Source organism: Bison bison, unplaced genomic scaffold, assembly GCF_000754665.1.
Source record: "Bison bison bison isolate TAMUID 2011002044 unplaced genomic scaffold, Bison_UMD1.0 scf7180017864531, whole genome shotgun sequence".
NCBI lineage: Eukaryota > Metazoa > Chordata > Mammalia > Artiodactyla > Bovidae > Bison > Bison bison.
The window spans coordinates 7,314,215-7,326,905 of NW_011495081.1; positions in this window are offsets into that span (position 1 = coordinate 7,314,215).

Here is a 12,691-nt window from a genome sequence, read left to right on the forward strand (position 1 = left end):
AGCCTAAAACATATTCTTAATTTTCAGTATGGGCTGGATCACAGGATTTCAGCCTTTATGGCATTGTCCCTTTTCGGTGGTACGGCTTTAAGTAAATTCCTAAATTTCAGAGACACTCATGTTTAAATAAAAATCGAAAGACACATTCCTAAGTGAAACAAATTATCTGGATTATTGATCAACTTAGGTTATGTATGTATCTTTCTTAGGTTAGCATGAATAATTTAGAACTGACTGGTTTCAAATGAAAGGAAGATACAATTACCTATTAGCCTATTGTTAAGCCTTATCTATTTTGTGATGTTAATCAGTAGTTAAAAAATTGTAAGAATAGCTTATGTTTTACTTAATTTACCTATGATATATAGTATATTGTTTTCCCTCAAATACAGATTTTATTTTGCTCCTTACAGTGTTTAAAATAAGGCAAAAATGAAAATCATTTAAGACAGAGAGTTGAAAATAATGGACATAGTGGAAATATTTTCTTAAATTGCAGCCAAAATTATCTTTCTCCTGTCCTTCCCCTCTTTACAGCCTTTCCATGACTTTTCATTGCCTTTAGCCCAGACTATCACAGTTTACAAAGAAAGAACAATTGTTTCCCCATTGTGGCACAGGCTTCAGGAACATGTAGGTTTTTCTTGTTCATGTTCCCTCTGCTAAACTATTCATTTCAATCTTCAGATTTCACTTTAACATCATTTTTGTTTAATCAGAGTAGATTGGGGGTTTTTTTGAAGTATAATTTATTTACAATATTGTATCAATTTCTGTTTTACAGTAAAGTGACTCAGTTATATATAAATCTACACTTTTTTATATTCTTTTCCATTATAGTTTATCCCAGGATATTGACTGTAGTTCCCTGTGCTATACAGTAGGATGTTGTTGTCCATCAACTCTATATGTAATAGTTTGTATCTCCTGACCGCAAGCTCCTAGTTTCTCCCTCCCCCCTCCCCTCCCCCCTTGGCAATCACAAATCTGCTCTCTATGAGTGCGTTTCTGCCTCATAGGTTCATCTGTGTCATATTTTAGATTACGTGTATAAGTCATATCATACGGTATTTGTCTTTCTCTTGACTTGATGTGATAATCTCTGGTTGCATCTTGTTGCTCCAAATGGCATGATTTCATTCTTTTTATGGCTGAGTAGTATTCTGTTGCATATGTACATACCACAACTCTGCATCCATTCATCTGTTGATGGACGTTTAGGTTGCTTCCATATCCTGGCTATTGTAAGTATTGCTGCATAAACACTGGGGTGCATGTGTTTTCGAATTATGGCTTCTTCTGGATATATGCCCAGGAATGGGATTGCTGGATCATATGGAACTCTAATTTTACTTTTTAGCCTGTAACAATATACATTCCTACCAACAGTGTAGGAGGGTTCTCTTTTTTTCCACACCCTCTTCAGGATTTACTGTTTGTGGATTTTTCTTGTTATTTTTATTTTTATTGAGGTATATTTGATTTACAGTGTTGTATTAGTTTCAGGTGTACAGCAAAGTGAATCTATTACTCATATATATATATGTATATACACACATACATATTCAGTTCAGTTCAGTTGCTCAGTCGTGTCCAACTCTTTGGGACCCCATAGACTACAACACACTAGGCTTCCCCTGTCCATCACCAACTCCCAGAGCCTACTCAAACTCATGGGTTGATTTCCTTTAGGACAGACTAGTTGGATCTCCTTGCAGTCCAAGGGACTCTCAAGAGTCTTCTCCAACACCACAGTTCAAAACCATCAATTCTTCAGTGTTCAGCTTCATAGTCCAGCTCTCACATCCATACATGACTACTGGAAAAACCATAGCTTTTTAATATGCTGTCTAGGTCGGTCATAACTTTTCTTCCAAGGAGCAAGCGTCTTTCAATTTCATGTCTGCAGTTACCATCTGCAGTGATTTTGGAGCCCAAGAAAATAAAGTCTGTCATTGTTTCCATTGTTTCTCCATCTGTTTGAAATGGAATGATGGGACTGGATGCCATGATCTTAGTTTTCTGAATGTTGAGTTTTAAGCCAGCTTTTTCACTCTCTTTCACCTTCATCAAGAGGCTCTTTAGTTCTCTTCGCTTTCTGCTGTAAGGGTGGTGTCATCTGCATATCTGAGGTTATTGATATTTCTCAGTAATCTTGATTCCAGCTTGTGCTTCATCCAGCCCAGCAGTTTACATGATGTACTCTGCATATAAGTTAAGTAAGCAGGGTGATAATATACAGCCTTGATGTATTCCTTTCCCAGTTTGGAACCAGTCTGTTGTTCCATGTCCAGTTCTGATGGTTGCTTCTTGACCTGCATACAGATTTCTCAGGAGGCAGGTCAGGTGGTCTGGTATTCCTCATCTCTTGATGGATTTTGTTGTGCTCTAAGGCTTTGGTGTAATCAATAAAGCAGAAGTAGATGTTTTCCTGAAATTCTCGCTTTTTCAGTGATCCAGTGGATGTTGGCAATTTGATCTCTGGTTCCTCTGCCTTTTCTAAAATCAGCTTGAACATCTGGAAGTTCACGGTTCATGTATTGCTGAAGCCTGGCTTGGAGAATTTTGAGCATTACTTTGCTAGCGTGTGAGATGAGTGCAGTTGTGTGGTAGTTTGAACATTCTTTGCATTGCCCTTCTCTGGGATTAGAATGAAAACTGACCTTTTCCAGTCCTGTGGCCATTGCTGTGTTTTCCAAATTTGCTGGCATATTGAGTACAGCATTTTAACAGCATCATCTTTTTAGGATTTGAAATAGCTCAATTGGAATTCATCACCTCCACTAGCTTTGTTCATAGTGATGCTTCCTAAAGCCCACTTGACTTCGCATTCCAGGATGTCTGGCTTTAGGTGAGTGATCACACGATTGTAGTTGTCTAGGTCATGAAGATCTTTTTTGAATAGTTCTTCTGTGTAATCTTGCCACCTTTTCTTAATGTCTTCCGTTTCTGTTAGGTTCATACCATTTCTGTCCTTTATTGTGCCCATCTCCTATATATATATATATATACTTTTTTAGATTCTTTTCCCATATAGGCCATTACAGAGTATTGAATAGAGTTCCGTTTGCTATAAATAAGTCCTTACTAGTTACCTATTTTATATATAGTAATGTCTGTGTGTCAATCCCAGTCTTCCCATTTATCCCTCCTACACCCTTACTCTCCCCAGTAAACATAAGTTTATTTTCTACATCCATTACTCTGTTTTGCAGATAAGTTCATTTGTAGCTTTTTTTTAGATTCCACATACAAGCAGTATCATATGATATTTGTCTTTGTCTGACTTCATTCAGTATGACACTGTCTAGGTCCATCCATGTTCCTGCAAATGGCACTATTTCATTATTTTTATGGCTAAGTAATATTCCATTGTATATACGTATGACATCTTTATCCATTCCTCTGTTGATGGACATTTAGCTTGCATTCATGTCCTGGCTATTGTAAACAGTGCTGCAATGAACACGGGGGTGTATATATCTTCAAATTATGGTTTTCTCCAGATATATGCCCAGGAGTGGGTTTGCTGGATCATATGGTAGCTCTATTTTTAGCTTTTTAAGGAATCTCCAAACTATTCTCCACAGTGGCTGTACCGGTTTACATTCCCACCAATAGTGTAAGAGGGTTCCCCTTTCTCCACACCCTCTCCAGTATTTATTGTTTGTAGATTTTTTTATGATGGCCATTCTGACTAGTATGAGGTGATACCTTATTGTAGTTTTGATTTGCATGTCTCTAATAATAAGTGATAGTGAGCATCTTTTCGCCATCTGTATGTCTTCTTTGGAGAAGTGTAATCAGACTAGGTTCTAACACTCGGAACCAGATCATATGCCCTGTGACTCCTCTAATGCAGGGTCCACCGCACTGAGTCATGGTGCCTGATCCCGTCATCTGATACGAGGGCCCTGTGTGTTGTCTTCATCACTGCCTTCCTAGCATCTAGTGCAGTATTTAGTCTAATTAAATATTTGATGAATAAATAGACACATGAAAGGAAGGTTACCGGGAACATTAAGAAGGTAAAAACAAAGTGTACAAATATGTGCAAGAAAGGTATTCATGATCTTAATAAGCAATAGCAATCGCAACAGCAGAAGAAAATTACAGTACCAACCACTGGTATAATAGGAAAATTGCTGGTATTTTATGAAAAAGTGAAATGTAGCAGCCATAATTTTCCCCATTTTGCCCTCATGCAGAGAGTCCAAGGATGAGGACTTCATGTTCCTGACTTTTGGGCTTGAGACTCTCCAAGACAGAGTAACTAGGGAACAAAGTCCTGGTAAAAGTAAATGAATATTTCTGTGAGATGTACTCACTGTGAGCAAACACCCCTTGGAAGGAAGGTTCATTACTTGGGGAGGGTCAGGGAAGGCTTCATGGAAGCAATAATGATTAACTGGAGCCTCAGAGTTTGGGAGGACTTTTAAACAGAGCTGGCTGAAGAAGGCATAATAGTTTGTATTCAGGAGAATTATTTTGTTTCAGTTCTGCCACTAAACTAGCTCTATCCTCAGGCGTCAGGTGTCAGGTGAAGCCTAATCTGGATGTTTCCTCATCCTGAAAGTAAGATAAGGAAGTCTTCTAAAGCTGTTACTGTTCTTTGATTCTGGATAGAGAGATGACCCGGGTTCGATCCCTGGATCAGGAAGATCCCCTGGAGAAGGAAATGGCAACCCATTCCACTATTCTTGCCTGGAGAATTCCATGGACCTAAGAGCTTGGTGGGCTATAGTCCATAGGTCACAAAGAGTTGGACCTGACTGAGCAACTAACACACATACACACACACACACACACACACACACACACACACACTGTAATGTTGGGAGGAATGCAAAGTGCTTGAGTCTGGCAGCACCAAAAGAGAGAGACAGCAGAATAGTGAGAATGGCCTTACTCCATTATTTAGTCTTGTACCAGCAAGACTTCTATCACAATTATTAAGTAGGTATCTTATACACACACACACCTGGCAGTGCTTCGTTCATCTGGTGACACGAGCATAACACTCGGAGAAGGCAGTGGCACCCACTCCAGTACTCTTGCCTGGAAAATCCCATGGACGGAGGAGCCTGGTGGGCTGCAGTCCATGGGGTCGCTAAGAGTTGGACACGACTGAGCGACTTCATTTTCACTTTTCACTTTCGTGCATTGGAGAAGGAAATGGCAACCCACTCCAGTGTTCTTGCCTGGAGAATCCCAGGGACAGCGGAGCCTGGTGGGCTGCCCATCTATGGGGTCACACAGAGTCAGACACAACTGAAGCGACTTAGCAGCAGCAGCATAATACTACATAGAATCGTGTCTGATGTCACCAGTCAGTTGTGAAGTACTTAAGATCTGTATCCACAGTCTTCATCTTGATCTCTTCAATAGCACAGAGACTTTTCCACAATAGGCACTTAATAGGTATGTGTTGAGTAGATGGGTGACTGTATAAATGAGGATTTCTTTGGAATCAGTTTAGCGTGTCTTCAAGTTGACTTCTAAGTAGTTCAAAATGCTATATTGTCAGTGATCCATCCCACTTTCTCTATCTTTAAAAGAAAACATCTCATATAGAACACATCGTTTACATGTCACTGAGTTCTCACTCAGTGCTTCTCAACAGACCAGAGTCCATTCTTTTAATTCTTGTATCTAACTTCATTTACTCTATGAAGGGAAATGGGCTATCATCAGAGAGTAGCTGTCTTTAAGCAGTGAAGCAAAAGAAATTAAAAACACTAGCAACAAAACAGAAAGCACCTGGGTTCAGAATGAATTTTTAAAATTAGCCTTGTTTACACAGACTCTTTACCAATGACTGAGAAAACCGTTAATGAGCCAATCAGCAGAAATTCTTTCCAATGCCAGTTGTTCATTGAGCTCATTATAAGATAATGTTATTTGACTAAAGTAGAAGTCAGGAAGGTAAGGTTTTTCATAGCCAACACTAATGCAAATACATTAACATTACCAAAGGAGTTTGCAAATAATTAGCTATCAAAAAGATTATGTATTAAAGCACCATTCATGAAGTGCTGTAAACCAAACATTTGCCTTTTTTTTTTAAGTATGCCCGTTCTGATTATGAGGCCTTGCCTGGTGGTTCAGCGGTAAAATAATCTCCCTACCAAGGCAGGAGACACAGGTTCAATCCCTGGGTTGGGAATTGAATCCACTGGAGAATGGAATGGCAACCCACTCCAGTACTCTTGCCTGGGAAATCCCATGGACAGAGGAGCCTGGAAGACTACAGTCCATGAGGTCGCAAGAGTCAGACCTGGCTTCACGATGACCACCACTGCTCATGAACGTGCTGCCATCCGAGTGAGAAAGACGAGAAGCCACTGACTGGAGGCTGAACATCACTGCATTATTCTTGGGCTGCTGTCACAAAATACCATCGACTGTGTGGCTTAAACAACAGAAACTTATTTTTTCCCAGAACTCCCAGATCAAGGTCCAGCAGTCAGTTGCCAGTGAGGGCTCTCTTCCTGCCTTCTCACTGTATTCTCAAATGGCAGTGAGAGCCATTTGAGGCATTGTGATGGTCTTTTATTCAGGCATGGAAACCAACATGAGTGCCCCTCACTTATGACCTCACTTAACATTAATTACCTCTCAAAGACTCCATCTCCAAATCCTACCACATTGAGGGTTAAAGCTTCCACATATGAATTTGGAGGGACAGACAGACTGAGTCCATAACAACCACTGATGTATCAATGAAGGGACAGAAAAGATGGAAGCTGGCTCTGCAAATAGTCATCACTGATTGTCTTAAACTTGCCTCTGCTCTAGTAGGAAGCAAGAACACAGTTTGTATACACCCTTCTCTTCTGCTGTAGGATCTTCGGAGGTTCACAATGGAACTCCCTTAGCACAGAGATCAAAGACTTGCGTCACTTGAGTCATATTCTTTGAACTTCACACAGGCAATAATATCCTGTCCATTCCTAAACAAACATTACCTTTCTCCAGTTCTCTTCTTCCACTGTCATTTTATTGCTCCAAACCAGCATCAGCTGTCAGGACTACTACAGTAATCTATGAATTGCTGTTTCCACACCCCCTTCCCATCTTGCTTTCCTTCCATCCATTCTCCACAAAGTAGTTATGTCTCCCCTGTGGAAATCCTTCGGTGATGTTCACTGTGGTTAGGATAAAGGCCAAAACTTTACTGGCAACCTCCACTTTCAGACATGATGGAGTAACAGGGACCAGATATAACTCTGCCTTATAAAGGACAAAATTATGAAAATGGTTTTTCAAACATTAAACAATAGGCAGCACAGTGTAGTAATCCTCAGGGAAGGGGAAAAAATAAGTTGAGCCCTCTAATCGTCCTAGCTTACTATCTGGGAAGTTTTTAGGACACTACAGGAACAGTGAACCCAGAGCCTGTAAGTCTCACTAAATTAAAGAGAGAAACTTCAAATGCTGGGGAGACCTAGGCAACTAGAATTTACAGAGTAGAATATACCAGAGGAGAGAAAGCAATCTAATATAGGCATAGCATTCCTAAAAGAGAAAGGGAAACAAAAAAAAAATGGTGGCTAAAGTTTTCCACAATTTAATAAAAATTACAAACCCAGGTGGTGCTAGTGGTAAAGGACCTACCCGCTAATGCAGGAGACATAAGAGACAAGGGTTTGATTCCTGGGTTGGGAAGATAACCTGGAAGAGGGCATGGCAACCCACTCCAGTATTCTTGCCTGGAAAATCCCTTGGACAGAGGAGCCTGGAGGGCTACAGTCCATGGTTTGTGAAAGGGTCAGACATGACTGAAGCGACTTAGCACGCACACACTCACAAGCCCAAGGGACTTTCCTGGTGGACCAGTGGTTAAGACTCCATGCTTCCACTCTCAGGAGGGCAAGTTCGATCCCTGGTCAGGGAAATAAGATGCTGCATGCAGCACTGCATGGCAAACAAACAAACAAAAAAAAGCCCAGTATTTAAAAAAAAAAATGTAGAAACCTCATATTAAAGCACATCATGATCAAATTTCTTAAAGCCAATGATATATGCTGCTACTGCTGCTGCTAAGTCGCGTCAGTGTCCGACTCTGTGTGACCCTCCATAGATGGCAACCCACCAGGCTCCTCCATCCCTGGGATTCTCCAGGCAAGAACACTGGAGTGGGTTGCCATTTCCTTCTCCAATGCATGCATGCATGCTAAGTCGCTTCAATCACGTCTGACTCTGCGACCCCATGGACAGCAACCCACCAGGCTCCTCTGTCCACAGGATTCCCCAGGCAAGAATGTTGGAGTGGGTTGCTATTTCCTTCTCCATTGATATGATATATAGACCATCTTAAAAGCAGCCAGAGGGAAAAGACACATTACAAAAGAGAAAGATTGATATGACAGCAAAAATTTTGTCAGAAACAGTGAAGTCAGAAAACTGGAATATTTCTAAAGTATTGAAAGTACTGTCAATGTACAATCCTATACCTAGGGAAAACATCCTTCAAAAATAAAGGTAAACATTTTTTTAGACATACAAAACTTAAAAATTCAACAGCAGAAAACCATCCCTACAGGAAAAGTTAAAGGCAGAAGATAGAAATCTGGAACCATGCAAAGGATTGAAGAACATTGGAAGTGGTAGCTATGTAGCAGAGGGAAAAGAACAGGAGATTTTATTAATTTTAAAGTCACTTTAAAGGAAAATTATTGAAAACAAAATAACTACAATATATTATGGCATTTTATAACATATATAGAAGTAAAATATATGGTAACCATAGCCCAAAGACTGAGGAGAATGGGAAAATTAAGTATGCTGTTGGAAAGTTCTTATACTATACCTGAAGTGATATAAAATCACTTGAAGTTAGGCTGTGATAAGCTAAGGATATACCTTATAAATCCTAAAGAAATCACATACACATACATATATACTTAATAAACCAATAAAGGAAGGGAGACAGAAAGTACAAAGAACAAATGAGACATATAGAAAACAATGGTAATTGATATGTTCATTCTTTGACCACAATGAAGTTAAAAATAATATCAGAAAAGTATCTGGAAAATTCCATACATTTATAAGCTAAATAGTACACTTTTAAATAACACCTAGTCAAAGAAGTGACAAAATAAAATATTTTCAACTAAATTAAAAAGATAACATCAAAATATGTTGAATGTAGCTAATGCAGTGCTTCCAGGAAAACTTATAGCATTTAAAACTAGGAAAACTCTAAAATTAATTATCTAAACCTCCTTCCTTCTAATTAAGAGATTAGAAAAAGAGGAGCAAATCAATCCCAAAGTAAACAGAAAAAAAGGAGCAGAAATTATGAAAGAGAAAATAAATAATAAATCAAGGAAACCAAAACTGAGTTATTTGAAAAATGAAATTGATGAACCTCATGCTGGAATAATCAGAGGACAAAGAGAGCTATTAGCGATAATGGAAATGAGAGTGAAGGCAACTCTACAGTAGAGCGATCCTATAGACATTAAAAAGAGTAAGGAAATGATCATGAATAACTTTATGTCAACAAATTATATAAAGTGGACAAGTTCCTAGAATAGAAACTATCAGCTCATTCAAGAAAAAATAGATAACTTGGAAAATAAATTTTTGTGTATTGTGTTTATGCCCTGTAACCTGACAACTTATTTGTTCTTATCATTTTTAATGGATTTCTTAAGATTTTCTTATATAAAAGATCATATCATTCACAGACAGTTTTACTTCTTCCTTTATAGTATTGCTCCCTTAGAACACCTAATACAATGCTGAAAGGCAGACTTCTTGTCTTTTCTCTGATCTTAGGGGAAAGCACCCAGTCTTTTACCTTATAATATGCCGTCAGCTCTCGGGTCACTCCTCAGGAAGTGGTTTGGGGTATGCCCACAGTCATGCTGAGATAACAGTGGTTTTGATAGAGTCGTCTTCCTGTCTTTCCTGGGACACACCCAGGCGTTACACTTCACTAATTTCCAGCAGATGGTTCTCTTGTTGTTAATTTATGACTGGGCATAAATTGCTTTTCAAATTACTCCAGTCAAGGCTCATTTGAAGGGATAGTTTCTGCTGTCAATGTTTGATATTTGTTCTGACTCCAGGAGGGTTCCTCCTGCTTTTTGTTTGTTTGTTTGTTTTAGCAGTACCCCGTGGCACGTGAGATTCTAGTTCCCTAACCCGGGATTGAACCCACACCTCCTGCAGTGGAAGCACAGAGTCTTAACTACTGAACCCCCAGGGAAGTCCCCCTCCTGCTGTCTTCTTTCGGGTTCTCTTCTGAAAATTCACCAGGCTGCAGTTTAGCATGTATCTTGAATCTCTGTATCCCTGCACTGTCCCTGTGAATACTCTTAGCCTTGGTCTTCTCCGTGGTCTGCTGCTAATAAAGTCGGTTCCTTTAGTAATTATTTTTTTATGACCTCCTTCTACTGCCAGACACTGTCTCTGAGCCAGGCATCTGAAAATGGGTGGGGCATGATATGGCAAGCTGCTCTTTAAATAACACCCTCATTCTAGGAGCTGGGTGTTTGTAGGGGTGTGGAGGGCAGCTGCATGGTGTCCAGTTGGCTTGCCTCTCCTGGCATGGGACTACTGCTTTATAAAACAGGGCAAGGATGCTCAGGATCTCAGTGTTGTCTGAATGTCACACTCAAGGTAGAGCCTACATTCCATGAGTGGGAACTGGGCAGAAGGGAGTCCCTACCCCTCAACCACATTCAACAAGGACTTAGCCTCAAAAGAGGTAGTTAGGGACTTCCCTGCTGGTCCAAGGGTTAAGAATTCTGCCTGCGAACACAGGGGACATGGATTCGATCCCTGATCTGGGAAGATTCCACAGTCCTTCGGGCAACTAAGCCTGTGAGCCACAACTACTGAGCCATGCGCCCTGGAGCCCGTGCTCCATAATAAGAGAAGCCACTGAAATGAGAAAACTGCACCCCACAACGAAGAGTAGCCCCGACTTGTCGCAATTAGAAAAAGCCCACAGGCAGCAATGAAGACTTAGCGCAGACAAAAGCAAATAAATAAAAATTAAAAAAAAAAAAAAAGAGGTAGTTAGGGGCAGGATGAGAAACGCTGATGTTTTGCTCCACCTAGAAAACCCTCCTACTGGAAGCTGCAGGGATAGGGAGCCCTGCAGCTATGGGGAGCACTGTCTCTGCCTTGCTGAGTTGGGAAGGAGGGAGTGGTCTTGGTTCAATACCACAGATTCTTGTTTTTCTTACTCAGTTTTCATACATTTTCTTGAATAGATGTTTCTTCTTTTGTTGTTTGTGTTTTGCACCGTTCCTAGAGGCTTGAGGTGGTTGGTTTTTTAAAAATAATTTTCATCAATTTCGCTGGTGAGTGGGTCAGTGGAGCTCCTCTTACTATCATGGAACCTCCAGCTGCTTAAATTTTTAAAAAGATGTTTTTGTGCAAAAATGCAATGGTCCAGAAGAGTCTTTGTATAATGTTTGCATTTGATTAAAAAAAATAATAATTAAATAGGAATCCCTTAGCAGTCTAGTGCACTATTAGGACTCTGCTCTCACTCCTGTGGACCGAGGTTCACTCCCTGGTCCAGGAAGTAAGATCTTGCATGCTATGCCATGTGGCCAAAAATAAAAAACAAAAAAAGACAAACTTGTAATATAATTTTTAAATATAAATTATATATAATGTATGTATAATACAAATAATTTTTTAAATTTAGATTAGGGTTTTTTGAAGGTATTATATACATGAAATAGTAGGAAATATATTTTTCTTCTATCTTTGTTGTACATTAATCCTTTTTTGTGCTCCATTTTTTTCTCATTACATTAATATTTACAAATATTAATCTTAATATTTTTTCTCATTACTTTAATATTTACAAATATTAATCTTAATAGAAAAGGGGTTTGTAATTTTTTTTAATTCCTTCAACTGCGAATTAAGCATTACTCCAAATACACATGTTGGCATGGTTAGTTTTTTATTATATATTAAGACTATAGGAAAGTGATTTACTAGCTACATTGTATTCAGTTCCTTAAATAAAAGAAATATTTTGTCACTGGATTTAGAACTGCTTGTTCTGAACTTTGAAGTCACAACCTAATTGTCATCCCTAACTCATTGTTTATCTAGCTATGTATGCTGTTAAGGTCCATGCCCTAAGTGCTGTGAGTGTATTTGTTTTATTAAAATACATGATTAACTTAGGGGGCATACTAAAATCCCATTAATCATAAACAATTTTTTTGATTAATTGGAAAAAAATATTTATAATTCATTACCTAGTTTATTAAGCACTCACTGTGTGTTAGGTGTTCTGCTTTTGAGATATACATAGCAATAAAAAGTAAGTTGAAGATAAGCCAAGATTTATCATTAACTAGTAGTAGAAGTACAAATTATCTGTTCTGGATACTTGGAACATTCATCCTTGGCCCTTTAAATGACTTGGGCGCATAATATAACACACCATAAAGAAGAATGAGATTCATTAAGTATATACTGTATGCTAAACAATTAGTTTAATAAACATATACTTTAATAATGCTTAACAATCTGATATCTCACTTAATCTTTGTAGCAGAGCTATGAAGCAGATACTATTTTGTAAGCAAGCAAACTAGAGAAATCAAGTAAATAACTCAAAGTTATATGGTGGAGCTAGTATTTAAATGCAAGTCTTGTGACTTCAAAGCTAATTGTCTTTTTAAAACTTTTTATTTTATTT